The sequence below is a fragment of the Oncorhynchus nerka genome, linkage group LG14 (genome assembly GCF_034236695.1).
Source record: "Oncorhynchus nerka isolate Pitt River linkage group LG14, Oner_Uvic_2.0, whole genome shotgun sequence".
Classification (NCBI taxonomy): Eukaryota; Metazoa; Chordata; class Actinopteri; order Salmoniformes; family Salmonidae; genus Oncorhynchus; species Oncorhynchus nerka.
In genome coordinates this window covers 9,756,743-9,783,154 of record NC_088409.1, presented here as the reverse complement: position 1 = coordinate 9,783,154, position 26,412 = coordinate 9,756,743, and the positions used below count along the sequence as shown (strand labels likewise).

Genomic DNA, 26,412 nt, shown 5'->3' with positions numbered 1-26,412 from the left:
TCTACACCCCTGTATGTTTAGGGTTGTGAGGTAAGACTGGATCAGATCTACACCCCTGTATGTTTAGGGTTGTGAGGTAAGACTGGATCAGATCTACACCCCTGTATGTTTAGGGTTGAGGTAAGACTGGATCAGATCTACACCCCTGTATGTTTAGGGTTGAGTGACTGGACAGACTGGATCAGATCTACACCCTGTATGTTTAGGGTTGAGGTAAGACTGGATCAGATCTACACCCCTGTATGTTTAGGGTTGAGGTAAGACTGGATCAGATCTACACCCCTGTATGTTTAGGGTTGAGGTAAGACTGGATCAGATCTACACCCCTGTATGTTTAGGGTTGTGAGGACAGACTGATTCAGGTCTACACCCCTGTTTGTTTAGGGTTGTGAGGTAAGACTGGATCAGATCTACACCCCTGTATGTTTAGGGTTGAGGTAAGACTGGATCAGATCTACACCCCTGTATGTTTAGGGTTGTGAGGACAGACTGGATCAGATCTACACCCCTGTATGTTTAGGGTTGAGGTAAGACTGGATCAGATCTACACCCCTGTATGTTTAGGGTTGTGAGGACAGACTGGATCAGATCTACACCCCTGTATGTTTAGGGTTGAGGTAAGACTGGATCAGATCTACACCCCTGTATGTTTAGGGTTGTGAGGACAGACTGGATCAGATCTACACCCCTGTATGTTTAGGGTTGTGAGGACAGACTGGATCAGATCTACACCCCTGTATGTTTAGGGTTGAGGTAAGACTGGATGGATCAGATCTACACCCCTGTATGTTTAGGGTTGAGGTGAGGACAGACTGATCAGATCTACACCCCTGTATGTTTGGAGATCTACACCCCTGGTTTAGTTGAGGTAAGACTGGATCAGATCTACACCCCTGTATGTTTAGGGTTGAGGTAAGACTGGATCAGATCTACACCCCTGTATGTTTAGGGCTGAGGTAAGACTGGATCAGATCTACACCCCTGTATGTTTAGGGTTGTGAGGACAGACTGGATCAGATCTACACCCCTGTATGTTTAGGGTTGAGGTAAGACTGGATCAGATCTACACCCCTGTATGTTTAGGGTTGTGAGGACAGACTGGATCAGATCTACACCCCTGTATGTTTAGGGTTGTGAGGACAGACTGGATCAGATCTACACCCCTGTATGTTTAGGGTTGAGGTAAGACTGGATCAGATCTACACCCCTGTATGTTTAGGGCTGAGGTAAGACTGGATCAGATCTACACCCCTGTATGTTTAGGGTTGTGAGGACAGACTGGATCAGATCTACACCCCTGTATGTTTAGGGTTGAGGTAAGACTGGATCAGATCTACACCCCTGTATGTTTAGGGTTGAGGTAAGACTGGACTGGATCAGAGGACCCCTGTTGTGAGATCAGACTGGATCTACACCCCTGTTTGTTTAGGGTTGAGACTGGATCAGATCTACACCCCTGTATGTTTAGGGTTGTGAGGACAGACTGGATCAGATCTACACCCCTGTATGTTTAGGGTTGTGAGGACAGACTGGATCAGATCTACACCCCTGTATGTTTAGGGTTGAGGTAAGACTGGATCAGATCTACACCCCTGTATGTTTAGGGTTGAGGTAAGACTGGATCAGATCTACACCCCTGTATGTTTAGGGTTGAGGTAAGACTGGATCAGATCTACACCCCTGTATGTTTAGGGCTGAGGTAAGACTGGATCAGATCTACACCCCTGTATGTTTAGGGTTGAGGTAAGACTGGATCAGATCTACACCCCTGTATGTTTAGGGTTGAGGTAAGACTGGATCAGATCTACACCCCTGTATGTTTAGGGTTGAGGTAAGACTGGATCAGATCTACACCCCTGTATGTTTAGGGCTGAGGTAAGACTGGATCAGATCTACACCCCTGTATGTTTAGGGTTGTGAGGTAAGACTGGATCAGATCTACACCCCTGTATGTTTAGGGTTGTGAGGTAAGACTGGATCAGATCTACACCCCTGTATGTTTAGGGTTGTGAGGTAAGACTGGATCAGATCTACACCCCTGTATGTTTAGGGTTGAGGTAAGACTGGATCAGACATACACCCCTGTATGTTTAGGGTTGAGGTAAGACTGGATCAGACCTACGCCCCTGTATGTTTAGGGTTGAGGTAAGACTGGATCAGATCTACGCCCCTGTATGTTTAGGGTTGAGGTAAGACTGGATCAGATCTACACCCCTGTATGTTTAGGGTTGAGGTAAGACTGGATCAGATCTACACCCCTGTATGTTTAGGGTTGAGGTAAGACTGGATCAGATCTACACCCCTGTATGTTTAGGGTTGAGGTAAGACTGGATCAGATCTACACCCCTGTATGTTTAGGGTTGAGGTAAGACTGGATCAGATCTACACCCCTGTATGTTTAGGGTTGTGAGGACAGACTGGATCAGACCTTTACCCCTGTTGTGTATTTCCTGGAATGACCAGATTAATAGAAGAAGGTGATGACTGGTTGAGACCCAACAAACTTTGATAAAGCTGTCAGTAATTCCCAACAAACCTTTACAGCTTTCAGTAATTCCCAACAAACATTTAAAGCTTTCAGTAATTCCCAACAAACCTTTAAAGCTGTCAATAATTCCCAACAAACCTTGATAAAGCTTTCAGTAATACCCAACAAACCTTGATAAAGCTTTCAGTAATACCCAACAAACCTTGATAACGCTTTCAGTAATACCCAACAAGCAATGCTTCAACAAACATTCTTGGTCAGGTTTTTTGTCCAGCTTCTATGCTAAATTGCATGTTATATTTTATTATATTTACGGTAGGTTCAGATTATAGTTGGTTACCCATTACCTTCTATTTGGTTCTGAAACTGAAGTGTAGTGCTAGTTGTTTCTGCCCATGTGAACTACCTAGTAAGAAAAACATCCCCAGCCCTAACCATGAGGAAGCCATGACATCTACCCAGTCAGGAAAACATCCTCTAACCATGAGGAAGCCATGACATCTACCCAGTCAGGAAATCATCCTCTAACCATGAGGAAGCCATGACATCTACCCAGTCAGGAAAACATCCCCAACCATGAGGAAACCATGACATCTACCCAGTCAGGAAAACATCCTCTAACCATGAGGAAGCCATGACATCTACCCAGTCAGGAAAACATCCTCTAACCATGAGGAAACCATGACAACTACCCAGTCAGGAAAACATCCCTAACCATGACATCTACCCAGTCAGGAAAACATCCTCTAACCATGAGAAAGCCATGACAACTACCCAATCAGGAAAACATCCCGTAACCATGAGGAAACCATGACAACTACCCAGTCAGGAAAACATCCCCTAACCATGACATCTACCCAGTCAGGAAAACATCCTCTAACCATGAGGAAGCCATGACATCTACCCAGTCAGGAAAACATCCTCTAACCATGAGGAAACCATGACATCTACCTAGTCAGGAAAACATCCTCTAACCATGAGGAAACCATGACATCTACCCAGTCAGGAAAACATCCTCTAACCATGAGAAAGCCATGACATCTACCCAGTCAGAAAAACATCCTCTAACCATGAGGAAACCATGACATCTACCCAGTCAGGAAAACATCCTCTAACCATGAGGAAACCATGACAACTACCCAGTCAGGAAAACATCCCCTAACCACGAGGAAACCATGACATCTACCCAGTCAGGAAAACATCCCGTAACCATGAGGAAACCATGACAACTACCCAGTCAGGAAAACATCCCCTAACCATGGCATCTACCCAGTCAGGAAAACATCCTCTAACCATGAGGAAACCATGACATCTACCCAGTCAGGAAAACATCCCCTAACCATGAGGAAACCATGACATCTACCCAGTCAGGAAAACATCCCGTAACCATGAGAAAGCCATGACATCTACCCAGTCAGGAAAACATCCTCTAACCATGAGGAAGCCATGACATCTACCCAGTCAGGAAAACATCCCCTAACCATGAGGAAACCATGACAACTACCCAGTCAGGAAAACATCCCCTAACCACGAGGAAACCATGACATCTACCCAGTCAGGAAAACATCCCGTAACCATGAGGAAACCATGACAACTACCCAGTCAGGAAAACATCCCCTAACCATGGCATCTACCCAGTCAGGAAAACATCCTCTAACCATGAGGAAACCATGACATCTACCCAGTCAGGAAAACATCCCCTAACCATGAGGAAACCATGACATCTACCCAGTCAGGAAAACATCCCGTAACCATGAGAAAGCCACGACATCTACCCAGTCAGGAAAACATCCCCTAACCATGAGGAAACCATGACATCTACCCAGTCAGGAAAACATCCTCTAACCATGAGGAAACCACGACATCTACCCAGTCAGGAAAACATTCTTTAACCATGACATCTACCCAGTCAGAAAAACATCCTCTAACCATGTGATCTACCCAGTCAGGAAAACATCCTCTCAACCATGAGGAAACCATGACATCTACCCAGTCAGAAAACATCCCCTAACCATGAGGAAACCACATCTACCCAGTCAGGAAAACATCCCCTAACCATGAGGAAACCATGACATCTACCCAGTCAGGAAAACATCCCCTAACCATGAGGAAACCACGACATCTACCCAGTCAGGAAAACATCCTCTAACCATGAGGAAACCATGACAACTACCCAGTCAGGAAAACATCCCATAACCATGACATCTACCCAGTCAGGAAAACATCCCCTAACCATGAGTAAATCACAACATCTACCCAGTCAGGAAAACATCCTCTAACCATGAGGAAACCATGACAACTACCCAGTCAGGAAAACATCCCATAACCATGACATCTACCCAGTCAGGAAAACATCCCCTAACCATGAGGAAACCACAACATCTACCCAGTCAGGAAAACATCCCCTAACCATGAGGAAACCATGACATCTACCCAGTCAGGAAAACATCCTAACCATGAGGAAACCATGACATCTACCTAGTCAGGAAAACATCCTCTAACCATGAGGAAACCATGACAACTACCCAGTCAGGAAAACATCCTCTAACCATGAGGAAACATACATGAACATCCTCTCCAACCCAGGCCTCTACCTCAGAGTGAAAGCAACATATTTGAAGTGTGTACATTATGGAGAGGAGGTGGGGTTGTGTGTACCTATACATTTCTGGAGGGGGTTTTAATGGTGTGGACATTCCTCAAGTACACAGTCAGCACTTACACACAGTGGCACAGTTTAACATCGGAGGGTCATAGAACTGTCCGTCCCGAAACTGTCGACCCACACGCTACACACACACACACACACACACACACACACACTCACTCACTCACTCACACACTCACACACACTCACACACACACACACTCACACTCACACTCACACACACTCACACTCACACTCACACTCACACACTCACACACACGCTACACACACACACTTCCTTTTAAGACCCTCTCGTTGTTGGGTCTGCAGGTCGTTAGTCAACATAATTACTTCCTCAAACATTTAATGTAGACTAAGTGAAAACAGGACTAAACCAGGACACAGTTCCATCAATCCATCTTGTCAGTGTGGTTTCTGTTCACTGGTGATGACATGTGACTGTGGCCTATGAATTACATTTGACATGCCATGTAGTTTTAGAAAATGTTTGACTTACTTTTGAATGCTGGGTACATGGGTACGGTGTTAGTGATGAGGACTGCATCAAATTTGCCGTCTTGGGTCGGAGCCAGCTCTAAAGATAAAACAATAAATGGTGGGAAATCAGTGTTTTATTTTAGTTATCTTTATTTTACTAGGCAAGTCAATTAAGAACAAATTCTTAATTTCAATGACGGCCTAGGAACAGTGGGTTAACTGCCTGTTCAGGGGCAGAACGACAGATTTGTACCTTGTCAGCTCGGGAGTTTGAACTTGCAACCTTCCGGGTTCCTAGTCCAACGCTCTAACCACTAGGCTGCCCTGCCGCCCCAAAATGTGCCGCCCCAAAATTTTAAATGTACAGTACAATTTAGATCGCTTCATGTCTTGTTACTGCGTTGTAAACTATAGTACAGTCGTGGCCAAACGTTTTGAGGGTGACACAAATATTAATTTCCACAAAGTTTTCTGCTTCAGTGTCTTTAGATATTTTTGTCAGATGTTACTATGGATACTGACGTATAATTACAAGCTTTTCATAAGTGTCAAAGGCTTTTATTGACAATTACATGAAGTTGATGCAAAGAGTCAATATTTGCAGTGTTGACCCTTCTTTTTCAAGACCTCTGCAATCCACCCTGGCATGCTGTCAATTAACTTCTGGGCCACATCCTGACTGATGGCAGCCCATTCTTGCATAATCAATGCTTGAAGTTTGTCAGAATTTGTGGGTTTTTGTTTGTCCACCCGCCTCTTGAGGATTGACCACAAGTTCTCAATGGGATTAAGGTCTGGGGGGTTTCCTGGCCATGGACCCAAAATATCAATGTTTTGTTCCCCGAGCCACTTAGTTATCACTTTTGCCTTATGGCAAGGTGCTCCATCATGCTGGAAAAGGCATTGTTCGTCACCAAACTTTTCCTGGATAGTTGGGAGAAGATGCTCTCAGAAGATGTGTTGGTACCATTCTTTATTCATGGCTGTGTTCTTATGCAAAATTGTGAGTGAGCCCATTCCCTTGGCTGAGAAGCAACCCCACACATGAATGGTCTCAGGATGCTTTACTGTTGGCATGATACAGGACTGATGGTAGCGCTCACCTTGTCTTCTCCAGACAAGTTTTTTTCCGGATGCCCCAAACAATCGGAAAGGGGATTCATCAGAGAAAATGACTTTTCCCCAGTCCTCAGCAGTCCAATCCCTGTACCTTTTGCAGAATATCAGTCTGTCCCTGATGTTTTTCCTGGAGAGAAGTGGCTTCTTTGCTGCCCTTCTTGACACCAGGCCATCCTCCAAAAGTCTTCTCCTCACCGTGCGTGCAGATACACTCACACCTGCCTGCTGCCATTCCTGAGCAAGCTCTGTACTGGTGGTGCCCCGATCCCGCAGCTGAATCAACTTCAGGAGACGGTCCTGGCGCTTGCTGAACTTTCTTGGGCGCCCTGAAGCCTTCTTCACAACAATTCAATCTCTCTCCTTGAAGTTCTTGATGAACCGATAAATGGTTGATTTAGGTGCAATCTTACTGGCAGAAATATCCTTGCCTGTGAAGCCCTTTTTGTGCAAAGCAATGATGACGGCATGTGTTTCCTTGCAGGTAACCATGGTTGACAGAGGAAGAACAATGATTCCAAGCACCACCCTCCTTTTGAAGCTTCCAGTCTGTTATTCAAACTCAATCAGCATGACAGAGTGATCTCCCGCCTTGTCCACGTCAACACTCACACCTGTGTTAATGAGAGAATAACTGACATGATGTCAGCTGGTCCTTTTGTGGCAGCGCTGAAATGCAGTGGAAATGTTCCATCTGATCACTCTTCATAACATTCTGGAGTATATGCAAATTGCCATCATACAAACTGAGGCAGCAGACTTTGTGAAAACGTATATTTGTGTCAATCTCAAAACTTTTGGCCACGACTGTACATGAACCGGTTGCATCAGCTGGGAGTTCCAAAGGTGGCCTTGAATGCTAAGTCGAATGTGGTGTGAACCAGGCGCACGTCAAGCTGGTGCAACCAGTCACTGGTCAACCATAGGGGATCTGACAGGAGAGAACATGGAGGACGTACGTGGAGGGTAGAGGAAGGCGAAGGAGATCTGTTTGTCTGCCTTGTAGTTGGAGCAGGATTGGCTGAAGTCCGGAGGGATACGGATGTCAGGTCTGACACAGTTAGTCAGATGCTCTGGTAGAGGGGTTACTTCTACCTGAAAACACAATCACAACATTACACCACTGTAGACTGTAGTCAACGTTAAACCACTGTAGACTGTAGTCAACGTTAGACTCATAGACTGTAGTCACTGACAATACACTAGATCAGGTCTCTCCAACCCTGTTCCTGGAGAGATACCCTCCTGTAGGTTTTAACTCCAACCCTGTTCCTGGAGAGAGACCCTCCTGCTCTCCAGGAACAGGGTTGGAGTTAAAACCTACAGGAGGTTATCTCTCCAGGAACAGGGTTGGAGTTAAAACCTACAGGAGGTTATCTCTCCAGGAACAGGGTTGGAGTTAAACCTACAGGAGGTTATCTCTCCAGGAACAGGGTTGGAGTTAAAACCTACAGGAGGGTATCTCTCCAGGAACAGGGTTCAAGTTAAAACCTACAGGAGGTTATCTCTTTAGGAACAGGGTTGGAGTTAAAACATACAGGAGGCTGTGTCCTGTTTGACATACCTGTTTGGAGACTGTGTAGGATGCTGTGTCCTGTATGGAGACTGTGTAGGATGCTGTGTCCTGTTTGACATACCTGTTTGGAGACTGTGTAGGATGCTGTGTCCTATATGGAGACTGTGTAGGATGCTGTGTCCTGTTTGACATACCTGTTTGGAGACTGTGTAGGATGCTGTGTCCTGTATGGAGACTGTGTAGGATGCTGTGTCCTGTTTGACATACCTGTTTGGAGACTGTGTAGGATGCTGTGTCCTGTATGGAGACTGTGTAGGATGCTGTGTCCTGTATGGAGACTGTGTAGGATGCTGTGTCCTGTTTGACATACCTGTTTGGAGACTGGGTAGGATGCTGTGTCCTGTATGACATACCTGTTTGGAGACTGTGTAGGATGCTGTGTCCTGTTTGACATACCTGTTTGGAGACTGTGTAGGATGCTGTGTCCTGTTTGGAGACTGTGTAGGACGCTGTGTCCTGTTTGACATACCTGTTTGGAGACTGTGTAGGACGTCCACAGGGACATAGACAGTGATTCACTGTACCCACTGATATAGTCACTGTGGTGTAGAATGCTGTGTCCTGTTTGGAGACTGTGTAGGATGCTGTGTCCTGTTTGGAGACTGTGTAGGATGCTGTGTCCTGTATGGAGACTGTGTAGGATGCTGTGTCCTGTTTGGAGACTGTGTAGGACGCTGTGTCCTGTTTGACATACCTGTTTGGAGACTGTGTAGGATGCTGTGTCCTGTTTGACATACCTGTTTGGAGACTGTGTAGGACGCTGTGTCCTGTTTGACATACCTGTTTGGAGACTGTGTAGGACGTCCACAGGGGCATAGACAGTGATTCACTGTACCCACTGATATAGTCACTGTGGTGTAGGATGCTGTGTCCTGTTTGGAGACTGTGTAGGATGCTGTGTCCTGTTTGGAGACTGTGTAGGATGCTGTGTCCTGTTTGGAGACTGTGTAGGATGCTGTGTCCTGTATGACATACCTGTTTGGAGACTGTGTAGGACGTCCACAGGGGCATAGACAGTGATTCACTGTACCCACTGATATAGTCACTGTGGTGTAGGATGCTGTATTTAGTACGGAACAGAACTGCAGGCCGACCATGAGGGAGGTTCTTGCTGTCTGGAAGAGAAGACCATCATCCTAAAAGCTGGTAACAAGACTCTGGAGAGGACATTCAACAGTGATATGAGAAATAGGACATAATACAACCCTTTACTGACATGTCTATGTAATAACATGTTAATAACAACATTGTTGTCCAGCTGTAATTAGTGTTATTACACAGGTATTAGCATTACTACGACTCAGGCATAAGACCAACGATGTGGACCAGAGAGTAATTAGTGTTATTACACAGGTATTAGCATTACTACGACTCAGGCATAAGACCAACGATGTGGACCAGAGAGTAATTAGTGTTATTACACAGGTATTAGCATTACTACGACTCAGGCATAAGACCAACGATGTGGACCAGAGAGTAATTAGTGTTATTACACAGGTATTAGCATTACTACGACTCAGGCATAAGAGCAACGATGTGGAGCAGAGAGTAATTAGTGTTATTACACAGGTATTAGAATTACTACGACTCAGACATAAGAGCAACGATGTGGACCAGAGAGTAATTAGTGTTATTACACAGGTATTAGCATTACTACGACTCAGGTATAAGAGCAACGATGTGGACCAGAGAGTAATTAGTGTTATTACACAGGTATTAGCATTACTACGACTCAGGCATAAGACCAACGATGTGGACCAGAGAGTAATTAGTGTTATTACACAGGTATTAGCATTACTACGACTCAGGCATAAGACCAACGATGTGGACCAGAGAGTAATTAGTGTTATTACACAGGTATTAGCATTACTACGACTCAGGCATAAGACCAACGATGTGGACCAGAGAGTAATTAGTGTTATTACACAGGTATTAGCATTACTACGACTCAGGCATAAGAGCAACGATGTGGAGCAGAGAGTAATTAGTGTTATTACACAGGTATTAGAATTACTACGACTCAGACATAAGAGCAACGATGTGGACCAGAGAGTAATTAGTGTTATTACACAGGTATTAGACTCAGGTATAAGAGCTACCAGACACAGGTCAGGCATAAGACCAACGATGTGGACAGAGAGTAATTAGTGTTATTACACAGGTATGCATTACTACGGACATAAGAGCAGAGTGGAGTAATTAGTGTTATTACACAGGTATTAGCATTACTACGACTCAGGCATAAGACCAACGATGTGGACCAGAGAGTAATTAGTGTTATTACACAGGTATTAGCATTACTACGACTCAGGCATAAAGAGCAACGATGTGGACCAGAGAGTAATTAGTGTTATTACACAGGTATTAGCATTACTACGACTCAGGCATAAGAGCAACGATGTGGACCAGAGAGTAATTAGTGTTATTACACAGGTATTAGCATTACTACGACTCAGGCATAAGACCAACGATGTGGACCAGAGAGTAATTAGTGTTATTACACAGGTATTAGCATTACTACGACTCAGGCATAAGACCAACAATGTGGACCAGAGAGTAATTAGTGTTATTACACAGGTATTAGCATTACTACGACTCAGGCATAAAGAGCAACGATGTGGACCAGAGAGTAATTAGTGTTATTACACAGGTATTAGCATTACTACGACTCAGGCATAAAGAGCAACGATGTGGAGAGTAAGTAGTGTTATTACACAGGTAGCATTACTACGACTCAGGCATAAAGAGCAATATGTGGACCAGAGAGAGGGACGTACCATCGACAGCTTGCCTCAGTCTCTGATTAAGCTCTTCCACTTTGTTCTGTAAGAGACAGAGCCACAGTGACTCAGGTTATAGCCTCTTCAACGGGGACTTTCAATGCTCTCTGCCCTCTATTTTTGAACGCAACTGCAAAGATTGAAGGTGAAAATCTCTTGCAAAGACATCCATAAACTCTGCAGAAGCAAGAGGACTTCACAGACAGAAATAAGAAGAAGAGGGAATCAAACAAAAGAAAGCATGAGAACGTGTAACAGCAGCGATGGATTACAGAGACAACAGTCAGTGGCAGACACAGAAACCAGTTTAGACACGTAAAATACACAACATGTAGTAATGCCCAGTGCTACAGATATCAGTCAGGTCATAGGTCAAACACACACGCTATACAGATCAATATAATAACATGTAGTAATGCCCAGTGCTACAGATATCAGTCAGGTCATAGGTCAAACACACACAGGCTATACAGATCAATATAATAACATGTAGTAATGCCCAGTGCTACAGATATCAGTCAGGTCATAGGTCAAACACACACGCTATACAGATCAATATAACAACATGTAGTAATGCCCAGTGCTACAGATATCAGTCAGGTCATAGGTCAAACACACACAGGCTATACAGATCAATATAACAACATGTAGTAATGCCCAGTGCTACAGATATCAGTCAGGTCATAGGTCAAACACACAGGCTATACAGATCAATATAACAACATGTAGTAATGCCCAGTGCTACAGATATCAGTCAGGTCATAGGTCAAACACACACACTATACAGATCAATATAACAACATGTAGTAATGCCCAGTGCTACAGATATCAGTCAGGTCATAGGTCAAACACACAGGCTATACAGATCAATATAACAACATGTAGTAATGCCCAGTGCTACAGATATCAGTCAGGTCATAGGTCAAACACACAGGCTATACAGATCAATATAACAACATGTAGTAATGCCCAGTGCTACAGATATCAGTCAGGTCATAGGTCAAACACACACAGGCTATACAGATCAATATAACAACATGTAGTAATGCCCAGTGCTACAGATATCAGTCAGGTCATAGGTCAAACACACATTACAGATCAATATAACAACATGTAGTAATGCCCAGTGCTACAGATATCAGTCAGGTCATAGGTCAAACACACAGGCTATACAGATCAATATAACAACATGTAGTAATGCCCAGTGCTACAGATATCAGTCAGGTCATAGGTCAAACACACAGGCTATACAGATCAATATAACAACATGTAGTAATGCCCAGTGCTACAGATATCAGTCAGGTCATAGGTCAAACACACAGGCTATACAGATCAATATAACAACATGTAGTAATGCCCAGTGCTACAGATATCAGTCAGGTCATAGGTCAAACACACACAGGCTATACAGATCAATATAACAACATGTAGTAATGCCCAGTGCTACAGATATCAGTCAGGTCATAGGTCAAACACACACAGGCTATACAGATCAATATAACAACATGTAGTAATGCCCAGTGCTACAGATATCAGTCAGGTCATAGGTCAAACACACACAGGCTATACAGATCAATATAACAACATGTAGTAATGCCCAGTGCTACAGATATCAGTCAGGTCATAGGTCAAACACACAGGCTATACAGATCAATATAACAACATGTAGTAATGCCCAGTGCTACAGATATCAGTCAGGTCATAGGTCAAACACACACAGGCTATACAGATCAATATAACAACATGTAGTAATGCCCAGTGCTACAGATATCAGTCAGGTCATAGGTCAAACACACAGGCTATACAGATCAATATAACAACATGTAGTAATGCCCAGTGCTACAGATATCAACATGTAATGCCCAGTCAGGTCATAGGTCAAACACACACACATTACAGATCAATATAACAACATGTAGTAATGCCCAGTGCTACAGATATCAGTCAGGTCATAGGTCAAACACACAGGCTATACAGATCAATATAACAACATGTAGTAATGCCCAGTGCTACAGATATCAGTCAGGTCATAGGTCAAACACACACACATTACAGATCAATATAACAACATGTAGTAATGCCCAGTGCTACAGATATCAGTCAGGTCATAGGTCAAACACACACCCTATACAGATCAATATAACAACATGTAGTAATGCCCAGTGCTACAGATATCAGTCAGGTCATAGGTCAAACACACACACTATACAGATCAATATAACAACATGTAGTAATGCCCAGTGCTACAGATATCAGTCAGGTCATAGGTCAAACACACAGGCTATACAGATCAATATAACAACATGTAGTAATGCCCAGTGCTACAGATATCAGTCAGGTCATAGGTCAAACACACACAGATATCATCACAGATCAATATAACAACATGTAGTAATGCCCAGTGCTACAGATATCAGTCAGGTCATAGGTCAAACACACACCCTATACAGATCAATATAACAACATGTAGTAATGCCCAGTGTCTGGATACAGTGCTACAGATCAGATATCATCAAACACATCACCTCTATAGTAATAACAGTAGTAATGCCCAGTGCTACAGATATCTATCTCTCAAACACACAGGCTCTACAGATCTATAACTCTACAGTTTGCTACAGATATCTATCAGGTCATAGGTCAAACACACTGGCTCACAGATCAATATAACAACAGTATCTAGATCAATATATCTGTCTCTAAAGTTTCTACAGATATCTCAGTCTGGTCAAACTATGTATAATCTCTACAGTTTTATATCTGACAGTTTCTACAGTATCATATTGTTTCTATATCTATCTCAAACACAGTTTCTACAGTATCTATACAGTTTAACACAGTATCTCAGTTTCTACAGATATCTATCAGTCACAGGTCAAACTGTATCTACAGATCAATATAATAACAGTAGTAATGCCCAGTGCTACAGATATCTATCTCATAGGTCAAACACAGTATCTATCTCTACAGTTTCTACAGTATCTATCTCTACAGTTTCTACAGATCTATCTCTACAGTTTCTACAGTATCTATCTCTACAGTTTCTACAGTATCTATATCAGTCAGTATCATATCTCTACAGTTTCTAAGTATCTATCAGTGCTACAGTTATCTCAGTTCATCTAACTCTACAGTTTCTACAGTATCTATCTCTACAGTTTCTAGTATCTATCTCTACAGTTTCTACAGATATCTATCAGGTCACAGTTCAAACACATCTATCTCTACAGTTCAATATAACAACAGTATCTATCTCTACAGTTTCTACAGATATCTCTCAGTTTCATAGTATCTATCTCTACAGTTTCTACAGATCAATATAACAGTTTCTAGTAATGCCCAGTGCTACAGTATCAGTCTCACAGTTTCTACAGTATCTATCTCTACAGTTTCTACAGTATCTATCTCTACAGTTTCTACAGTATCTATCTCTACAGTTTCTACAGTATCATCTACAGTTTCAATACAGTATCTATCTCTACAGTTTCTACAGTATCTATCAGTACAGTTTCTATAGGTCATCTATCTCTACAGTTTCTACAGTATCAATCTGTATCTAATGCCCAGTTTCTACAGTATCTATCTCTACAGTTTCATACAGTAAACACTCACAGTTTCTACAGATCAATCTAAGTTTCTACAGTATCTATCTCAGTTTCTACAGATATCACAGTTTCACAGGTCTAGGTCTATACACACACAGGCTATTACAGATCAATCTAACAACATGTAGTAATGCCCAGTGCTACAGTATCAGTCAGGTCATAGGTCAACAGTTTCTATAGTATCTATAATCTACAGTTTCTACAGTATCTATCTCTCAGTTTCTACAGTATCTATACAGCTATACAGTATCAATATAACAACATGTATCTATCTCTACAGTTTCTACAGTATCTATCAGTCAGTTTCTAGGTCATCTATCTCTACAGTTTCTACAGATCAATATCTACAGTATCTATCTCTACAGTTTCTACAGATCTATCACAGTTTCTACAGTCATATCTCTACAGTTTCTACAGTATCTCACAGTTTAACATCAACAACATGTAGTAATGCCCAGTTTCTACAGATATCAGTCAGGTCATAGGTCTATCTCACACAGTTTCTACAGATCTATATAACAACAGTTTCTACAGTATCTATGCCCAGTTTCTACAGTATCTATCAGTTTCAGGTATCTATCTCACAGTTTCTACAGTATCTGTCTCTATAGTAAAACAGTATCAATATCTATAGTAAAACAGTATCAATCTCTATAGTAAAAGTCAGTATCTATCAAACTACAGTTTCTACAGTATCAATCTCTATAAACACAAAACAGTATCTATCGCCCAGTGCTACAGTATCTATCATACAGTTTCACACTATTACAGATCAATATAACAACAGTTTCTAGTATCTATCTCCAGTTTCTACAGTATCTGTCTCTATAGTAAAACAGTATCAATCTCTATAGTAAAACAGTATCTATCACACAGTTTCTACAGTATCAATATAGTAAAACAGTATCTATCTCTACAGTTTCTACAGTATCAATCTCTATAGTAAAAAGTATCTATCTCTACAGTTTCTACAGTATCAATCTCTACAAGTAAATGCCCAGTGCTACAGATATCTCTACAGTTTCTACAGTATCTATCTCTACAGTTTCTACAGTATCTATCTAACAGTGGTACAGTAATCTCTACCATTTCTATAGTATCTATCTCATAGTGATACAGTATCTATCTCTACAGTATCTATCTCTATAGTGATACAGTATCTATCTCCAGTGGTACAGTATCCATCAGGTATAGTGATCAATCTATCTCTACAGTGATACAGATCTATATAACAACAGTGATACAGTATCTATCTCTACAGTATCTAGCTCTACAGTGATACAGTATCTATCTCTATAGTATCTAATGCTATAGTGATACAGTATCTATCTCTATAGTGATACAATATCTATCTCTACAGTATCTATCTCTATAGTAATGCCCAGTGCTATATATCTCACAGTCAGGTCATAGGTCAAACAGTATCTATCTCTACAGATCATCTATCTCTACATGTAGTAATGCCTATCTCTATGGCTATAAGAGCTATGCTGTTCATAGCTGACCTTGTCATCACAGCTGCAGCCTAAGTCATCGGTCAGAGTAATGATGGGACCTGAGATGGTGGGTTTAGACACCTCCTCTGGCACGGTGGGCTTGTGGACAGGCTCTTCAACAGGTGGTTCAGACTGCCATGAGTCCCGTTGTTAGGGGCAGGGTTCAGGCCAAACAGGTCTATTCCATGAAAATGGACAATAAAGTATTTTATTGTTACAGATTACAGAAGATCAGTCAAGTCAATGCAACACAACTTCACTGTCCATAACGTATGAGTATGGGCTGATGAGTGCTACTGTATGTCTTACCACACGTATGAGTATGGGCTGATGAGTGCTACTGTATTTCTTACCACACGTATGAGTATGGGCTGATGAGTGCTACTGTATGTCTCCCTCAAGGTAAAACAATAATGAAGATGTCTTACCACACGTATGAGTATGGGCTGATGAGTGCTACTGTATGTCTTACCACACATATGAGTATGGGCTGATGAGTAATAACTGTATGTCTTACCACACGTATGAGTATGGGCTGATGAGTGCTACTGTATGTCTTACCACACATATGAGTATGGGCTGATGAGTGCTACTGTATGTCTTACCACACGTATGAGTATGGGCTGATGAGTGCTACTGTATATCTTACCACACGTATGAGTATGGGCTGATGAGTGCTACTGTATGTCTTACCACACGTATGAGTATGGGCTGATGAGTGCTACTGTATGTCTTACCACACGTATGAGTATGGGCTGATGAGTGCTACTGTATGTCTTACCACACGTTTCATGAGTATGGGCTGATGAGTGCTACTGTATGTCTTACCACACGTATGAGTATGGGCTGATGAGTGCTACTGTATGTCTTACCACACATATGAGTATGGGCTGATGAGTGCTACTGTATGTCTTACCACAAATATGAGTATGGGCTGATGAGTGCTACTGTAGTCTTACCACACGTATGAGTATCTATGAGTGCTACTGTATCTTACCACACGTTTCTACAGTGTGGGCTGATGAGTGCTACTGTATGTCTTACCACAGTTTCATATGAGTATGGGCTGATGAGTGCTACTGTTTCTTACAGTACACATATGAGTTTCTACTGATGAGTGCTATCTCTACAGTCTTCCACACGTATCTATGGGCTGATGAGTGCTACTGTATGTCTTACCACACGTATGAGTATGGGCTGATGAGTTTCTACAGTATGTCTTACCACACATATGAGTATGGGCTGATGAGTGCTACTGTATGTCTTACCACACGTATGAGTATGGGCTGATGAGTGCTACTGTATGTCTTACCACACGTTTGAGTATGGGCTGATGAGTGCTACTGTATGTCTTACCACACGTATGAGTATGGGCTGATGAGTGCTACTGTATGTCTTACTACACGTTCTGAGTATGGGCTGATGAGTGCTACAGTATGTCTTACCACACGTATGAGTGTGGGCTGATGAGTGCTACTGTATTTCTTACCACACATATGAGTTGGGCTGATGAGTGCTACTGTATGTCTTACCACACGTATGAGTATGGGCTGATGAGTGCTCTATCTGTCTTACCACACGTATGAGTATGGGCTGATGAGTGCTACTGTATGTCTTACCACACATATGAGTATGGGCTGATGAGTGCTACTGTATGTCTTCTCACACGTATGAGTATGGGCTGATGAGTGCTACTGTATATCTTACCACACGTATGAGTATGGGCTGATGAGTGCTACTGTATGTCTTACCACACGTATGAGTATGGGCTGATGAGTGCTACTGTATGTCTTACCACACGTATGAGTATGGGCTGATGAGTGCTACTGTATGTCTTACCACACGTATGAGTATGGGCTGATGAGTGCTACTGTATGTCTTACCACAGTATGAGTATGGGCTGATGAGTGCTACTGTATGTCTTACTGCAGTATGAGTATGGGCTGATGAGTGCTACTGCATGTCTTACCACACGTTTCTGAGTATGGGCTGATGAGTGCTACTGTTTCTTACCACACGTATGAGTATGGGCTGATGAGTGCTACTGTATGTCTTACCACACGTATGAGTATGGGCTGATGAGTGCTATCTGTATGTCTTACTACACGTATGAGTATGGGCTGATGAGTGCTACTGTATATCTTACCACACGTACAGTATGGGCTGATGAGTGCTCTATGTCTTACCACACATATGAGTATGAGCTGATGAGTGCTACTGTATGTCTTAACACGTATGAGTATGGGCTGATGAGTGCTACTGTATGTCTTACAGTTTCACGTATGAGTATCTGATGAGTGCTACTATATGTCTTACCACACGTATGAGTATGGGCTGATGAGTGCTACTGTATGTCTTACCACACGTATGAGTATGGGCTGATGAGTGCTACTGTATGTCTTACCACACGTATGAGTTTGGGCTGATGAGTGCTACTGTATGTCTTACCACACGTATGAGTATGGGCTGGGATGAGTGCTACTGTATGTCTTACCACACATATCAGTATGGGCTGATGAGTTTCTACTGTATGTCTTACCACACATATCAGTATGGGCTGATGAGTGCTATGTATGTCTTACTACACGTATGAGTATGGGCTGATGAGTGCTACTGTATATCTTACCACACGTATGAGTATGGGCTGATGAGTGCTACTGTATGTCTTACCACAGTATGAGTATGAGCTGATGAGTGCTACTGTATGTCTTACCACACGTTTGAGTATGGTGATGAGTCTACAGTTGTCTTACCACACGTATGAGTATGGGCTGATGAGTTTCTACAGTATCTTACCACAGTTTGAGTATGGGCTGATGAGTGCTACTGTTGTCTTACCACACGTATGAGTATCTGATGAGTGCTACTGTATGTCTTACCACACGTATGAGTATGGGCTGATGAGTGCTACTGTAATGAAGATGTCTTACCACACGTATGAGTATGGGCTGATGAGTGCTACTGTCATCACAGCTGTCTTACCAAGTCATGAGTATGAGCTGATGATGGGACTGGACCACACGATGGTGGGCTGATGAGTGCTACTGTATGTCACCACACGTCTGAGTATGGGCTGATGAGTGCTACTGTATGTCTTACAGACTGCCATGAGTCGTATGAGTATGGGCTGGACAATGAGTGCTATTTTATGTCTTACCACACGTATGAGTATGGGCTGATGAGTGCTACTGTATGTCTTACCAACGTATGAGTATGGGCTGATGAGTGCTACTGTATGTCTTACCACACGTATGAGTATGGGCTGATGAGTGCTACTGTATGTCTTACCACACGTATGAGTATGGGCTGATGAGTGCTACTGTATGTCTTACCACACGTATGAGTATGGGCTGATGAGTGCTACTGTATGTCTTACCACACGTATGAGTATGGGCTGATGAGTGCTACTGTATGTCTTACCACACGTATGAGTATGGGCTGATGAGTGCTACTGTATGTCTTACCACACGTGAGTATGGGCTGATGAGTGCTACTGTATGTCTTACCACACGTATGAGTATGGGCTGATGAGTGCTACTGTAATGAAGATGTCTTACCACACATATGAGTATGGGCTGATGAGTGCTACTGTAATGAAGATGTCTCTTACCACACGTATGAGTATGGGCTGATGAGTGCTACTGTAATGAAGATGTCTTACCACACGTATGAGTATGGGCTGATGAGTGCTACTGTATGTCTTACCACACGTATGAGTATGGGCTGATGAGTGCTACTGTATGTCTTACCACACGTATGAGTATGGGCTGATGAGTGCTACTGTAATGAAGATGTCTTACCACACGTATGAGTATGGGCTGATGAGTGCTACTGTATGTCTTACCACACGTATGAGTATGGGCTGATGAGTGCTACTGTATGCCTCCCTCAAGTTAAAACAATAATGAAGATGTCTCTTACCACACATGACGTTATAAAGTTCAATGTTTTCAAAAACGGGCACTTTGGTCTTGAATTTAAACATTGGTCCATATCCAAAGAAAATAGTCTAAAGAACAGGAAGAGGATAAAGGTCATGATTAATCATTTATGGCAACGAGAACTTAAATCAAGATGAGGATAGAACTAAAATCAAGATGAGGATAAATCAAGATGAGGATAGAACATACCTGCATGCTGTTTATCTTGTTGTCATAACCGTGATCTCCTGCAAAACCACATTTCCCAGGGTGCCTCTTTCCTCCTTCTGGAGACTTCCTGTAACAGACAGCATGATGCAACAAAAATAATAATAAATCCAACATCAGACAATTCATGGTTTTAATAATATTAACTATCTACAATTCCTCACCGGGATGAAGACTATATGCAGCCTAAATAAACATTCAAGGACATTGTGTCTGATTTTCATAACATTTGATTTGATTCAAAGCAGACCACACAGATACAGCCCTACATACACAGTAACACACTGAAATCCTTATAAACCCAAGTGTAAAGGAGTCCGTTTTTCCACGGCCGACCCGACACCACCACATTTCCCTGTAAAGCCATGTAAAAGGAAAACAGACAGGTGTTTATGTGAAGTTTGCATTAAACACTACAGTCAGTGGTGTCTGTGGAGGGGACAAGCCACAAGCACGTAGAGCCTGAAAATCACCAACGGCTAACAAATATTTCATTTAATTTGGGTATTTAATTTAAGAGACAGTTTTACTCTGCTAGCTGCAAAGCTGCTGGAGGGGTAAGAATTTCTCACTCAGAAAGCATTAAGTTCACAACTCATGGTGCCAGCGATTTAAACTAGTCTATATCTTAGCAGGCAGGAGGAGGGATCTCAAAGATCTCTTTCATGGAGCTCTGTGGCATGCGAACTCAAACAGGGTGTTCGTCCCCATGGAGCTCTGTGGCATGCCAACTCAAACAGGGTGACGTCCCCAAGGAGCATATTCTGAACCAATCCTCTCCTCTCTGTCCTTCAAACATTGATTTGTTTTCAGTTGTCGCCCGCGACAGACAGGCATTACCTCATGTGTTTACACAGTGACTGACAACTTTCCACTGGGTCTGACCAACACTGGGACTGATGATGACCAACATACAGAGTCTGTCCAGGTTCATGTTAACAGACACTGCCTGCTCCAGGAACAGGGTACAATAGGACACACCCCCAATAGGACACCACCACCAATAGGACACCACCACCAATAGGACACCACCACCAATAGGACACCACCACCAATAGGACACACCCCCACCAATGGGGCACACCCCCAATAGGACACCACCACCAATAGGGCACCACCACCAATAGGGCACCACCACCAATAGGACACCACCACCAGTAGGACACCACCACCAATAGGACACACCCCCACCAATGGGGCACACCCCCAATAGGACACCCTGCCAATAGAACACACCGCCAATAGGACACCACCACCAATAGGACACACCCCCACCAATAGAACACACCCCAATAGGACACCCTGCCAATAGAACACACCGCCAATAGGACACCACCACCAATAGGACACACCCCCACCAATGGGGCCCACCCCAATAGGACACCACCACCAATAGAACACACCCCCAATAGGACACCCTGCCAATAGAACACACCGCCAATAGGACACCACCACCAATAGGACACCACCACCAATAAGACACACCCACCAATAGGACACCACCACCAATAGGACACCCCCACCAGTAGGACACCACCACCCGTAGGACACCACCCGTAGGACACACCCGTAGGACACCACCCGTAGGACACACCATAGCAAAATCTGTGGTCTATGTCTGTTTTGAAATGAGAGACAGAGACAGAGAGAGAGACAGAGAGACAGAGAGAGAGAGAGACAGAGAGACAGAGAGAGACAGAGAGAGAGAGAGAGAGAGACAGAGAGGCAGAGAGAGAGAGAGAGAGAGAGAGAGAGAGAGACAGAGGCAGAGAAAGAGAGAGACAGAGAGGGTATAACCTTGCAGAGAGGGTATATGCCACTTCCTCTCCACTAACAGGTGGATGTCCTCTATTCTCCTGTTGTTGGCGTAGTGAAGGCGCTTGGGGAGATGCTGCTTCAGATAGGGCTTGAAGTGCTGCTCTGTCTTTTTACACTGAGGGGGCAGAACAACATGATTTCAGGTGCTCTGTAGTACAACTTTATCACCACTATTTCATAAAACTATCATTCTGGACTTGTCACCTCGACCTCTGACACCACAACACAGGTAGGAATATTGGTCAGAACAATGACTTAGAGAAGACAATGTGTATGGAAATACAACGTGTATAATACTCACTGTAAGATTTGCAATAACAGATTTGGCATCATCTGAAAAAAGACAAACAGTGTTCTGATTGACTGTCGACTGTTAGGAAATGTGCCTCGTTCTACCGTACTACCGAGGACGCAGTTCATAACTGGATCAGTAGGGACACATCAACCTAGTCTGGGGACGAGGAGGCGTGCTCTTCTGAGCAGAAAGATACATGCTAAAGTGATGTTATTGTTTTGGTCTCGACTGACCTGGCCATGTGACCCAGTCAAGGATCAGGGTCACTGAGATACAGTACTCTGTCTTTCTCTACACACTTTTCAGTAACTGGAGGAATGGGTCTGCCTGTCTAAACGCAGCCTATGAGGACCACAATGGGTCTGCCTGTCTACTAAATGAAGCATATGAGGACCACAATGGGTCTGCCTGTCTAAACGCAGCCTATGAGGACCACAATGGGCCTGCCTGTCTAAATTAAGTGTATGAGGACCACAATGGGTCTGCCTGTCTAAACGAAGCCTATGAGGACCACAATGGGTCTGCCTGTCTAAACGCAGCCTATGAGGACCACAATGGGCTTGCCTGTCTAAATGCAGCCTATGGGGACCACAATAGAAATAGGTCTCTGATTTTGTAGTTGGGGATTTGTAGTTGATTAATCCTCAATGGTTTTATTAAGGCATGTTCTTCAATACAGTATTGTGTTTTTAAATGGTCAATCAATACATCAATACACCAATCAGACAAACAAACCAAACGCTCACATTTGGAGTTGTTGGGGTACCTGGAGCGGATCCTGCCCAGGGAGCCCGGGATCAGGATGATGTCATCAACAGTGGACGGTATGTATGAGCTGAGGAACTCTGTCCTGTCACAGTGAGCCTCCTCCATACCTGAGGGACACATGTTCAGAACAGACTTTAAATCACTGCAGAATGAATATGAAGAAGAAGGTGACTTGATTGTCTATAGTCAGAGAGAAATGGACATCGTCTAGAGCACGTGTCAAACTCATTCCATGGAGGGCCGAGTGTCGGAGGGTTTTCGCTCCTGCCTTGAACTTGATTGATGAATTGAGGTCACGAATTAGTAAAGAACTCCCCTCACCTGGTTGTCTAAGGGCTTAAATGAAAGGAGAAAACTAAAACTCACAGACACTAGGACCTCCATGGAATGAGTTTGACAGCCCCGGTCTAGAGGTCTGCGGAGGACTGATTTATTCATCCCGCCCAAACCCGCTGGCTTTCTGTCCGACTCCTATCCGCTAATGCAAGAACTGGTCCCGAACTCCAACCGCAATACTGCCTAGTACTAGACGTAGGTATAGACCTAATACTAGACGTATGTGACGACTCAGCTCACTTGCCAGCCATGGTTGCAGTAAATTGTGCGCCCTGTAGGAAATATCAAAATGCGCAAAAATAACCTAAGAAATAAGTTAAATGACCAGAAATTCTCACGTGGACCATTATATTAGGCTATCGGTATTACTGGCATATATCAGCCAATAGGCTCGGCGTACTTTGAAGAGACCTGAGTTGGAGAGACTTTCACTTTCTCTAGAGCTACGTTTTCTTACCTCCCTTTATGAGTGGGACGATTTTCAGACGGAGACTAATATGAGTGATCAATGTTTATTTATATATACACAATGTAGTAAAATGTGTATTGACTAGGGTTGTGTATTGACCAGGTTGGTGTGTATTGACTAGGGTTGGTGTGTATTGACCAGGGTTGGGTATTGACCAGGGTTGGTGTGTATTGACCAGGGTTGGTGTGTATTGACCAGGGTTGGTATGTATTGACCAGGGTTGGTATGTATTGACCAGGGTTGGTGTATTGACCAGGGTTGGTATGTATTGACCAGGGTTGGTATGTATTGACCAGGGTTGGTATGTATTGACCAGGGTTAGGGTTGGTATGTATTGACCAGGGTTGGTATGTATTGACCAGGGTTAGTTGGTGTGTATTGACCAGGGTTGGGTTGGTATGTATTGACTAGGGTTAGGGTTGGTATTGACCAGGGTTAGGGTTGGTATGTATTGACCAGGGTTGGTGGTGTATTGACTAGTTGGTATGTGACCAGGGTTAGGGTTGGTATGTATTGACCAGGGTTGGTATGTATTGACCAGGGTTAGGGTTGGTGTGTATTGACCAGGGTTTGTGTGTATTGACCAGGGTTGGTGTGTATTGACCAGGGTTAGGGTTGGTATGTATTGACCAGGGTTGGTGTGTATTGACCAGGGTTAGGGTTGGTATGTATTGACCAGGGTTGGTATGTATTGACCAGGGTTGGTATGTATTGACCAGGGTTGGTATGTATTGACCAGGGTTGGTATGTATTGACCAGGGTTGGTATGTATTGACCAGGGTTAGGGTTGGTATGTATTGACCAGGGTTAGGGTTGGTATGTATTGACCAGGGTTGGTATGTATTGACCAGGGTTAGGGTTGGTATGTATTGACCAGGGTTGGTATGTATTGACCAGGGTTAGGGTTGGTATGTATTGACCAGGGTTGGTATGTATTGACCAGGGTTGGTGTGTATTGACCAGGGTTGGTGTGTATTGACCAGGGTTAGGGTTGGTATGTATTGACCAGGGTTAGGGTTGGTATGTATTGACCAGGGTTAGGGTTGGTGTGGATTGACCAGGGTTGGTGTGTATTGACCAGGGTTGGTATGTATTCACCAGGGTTAGGGTTGGTATGTATTGACCAGGGTTAGGGTTGGTATGTATTGACCAGGGTTAGGGTTGGTATGTATTGACCAGGGTTAGGGTTGGTGTGTATTGACCAGGGTTGGTATGTATTGACCAGGGTTGGTATGTATTGACCAGGGTTGGGATGTATTGACCAGGGTTAGGGTTGGTATGTATTGACCAGGGTTGGTATGTATTGACCAGGGTTGGTATGTATTGACCAGGGTTAGGGTTGGTATGTATTCACCAGGGTTAGGGTTGGTATGTATTGACCAGGGTTGGTATGTATTGACCAGGGTTGGTATGTATTGACCAGGTTTGGTATGTATTGACCAGTGTTAGGGTTGGTATGTATTGACCAGGGTTAGGGTTGGTATGTATTGACCAGGGTTAGGGTTGGTATGTATTCACCAGGGTTAGGGTTAGTATGTATTCACCAGGGTTAGGGTTGGTATGTATTCACCAGGGTTGGTATGTATTGACCAGGGTTGGTATGTACTGACCAGGTTGGTGTGTATTGACCAGGGTTGGTATGTATTGACCAGGGTTGGTATGTATTGACCAGGGTTAGGTTGGTATGTATTGACCAGGGTTGGTATGTATTGACCAGGGTTGGTGTGTATTGACCAGGGTTGGTATGTATTGACCAGGGTTGGTATGTATTGACCAGGGTTAGGGTTGGTATGTATTGACCAGGGTTGGTTGGTATGTATTGACCAGGTTGGTATGTATTGACCAGGGTTGGTGTGTATTGACCAGGGTTGGTGTGTATTGACCAGGGTTGGTATGTATTGACCAGGGTGGTATGTATTGACCAGGGTTAGGGTTGGTATGTATTGACCAGGGTTGGTATGTATTGACCAGGGTTGGTATGTATTGACCAGGGTTGTATTGACCAGGGTTAGGGTTGGTATGTATTGACCAGGGTTGGTATGTATTGACCAGGGTTGGTATGTATTGACCAGGGTTGGTATGTATTGACCAGGGTTGCGTATGTATTGACCAGGGTTGGTGTGTATTGACCAGGGTTGGTGTGCATTGACCAGGGTTGGGTATGTATTGACCAGGGTTGGTGTGTATTGACCAGGGTTGGTATGTATTGACCAGGGTTAGGTTGGGTATGTATTGACCAGGGTTAGGGTTGGTATGTATTCACCAGGGTTAGGGTTGGTGGCGTATTCACCAGGGTTAGGTTGGTATGTATTCACCAGGGTTAGGTTGGTATGTATTCACCAGGGTTAGGGTTGGTATGTATTCACCAGGGT

General features: G+C 43.5%; 1 pseudogene; it reads right to left on the bottom strand.

The window, feature by feature from the left end:
* Positions 1-26,412, bottom strand: part of LOC135574989 (ectonucleotide pyrophosphatase/phosphodiesterase family member 2-like) — a 46,925-nt pseudogene that overhangs the window by 19,746 nt on the left and 767 nt on the right.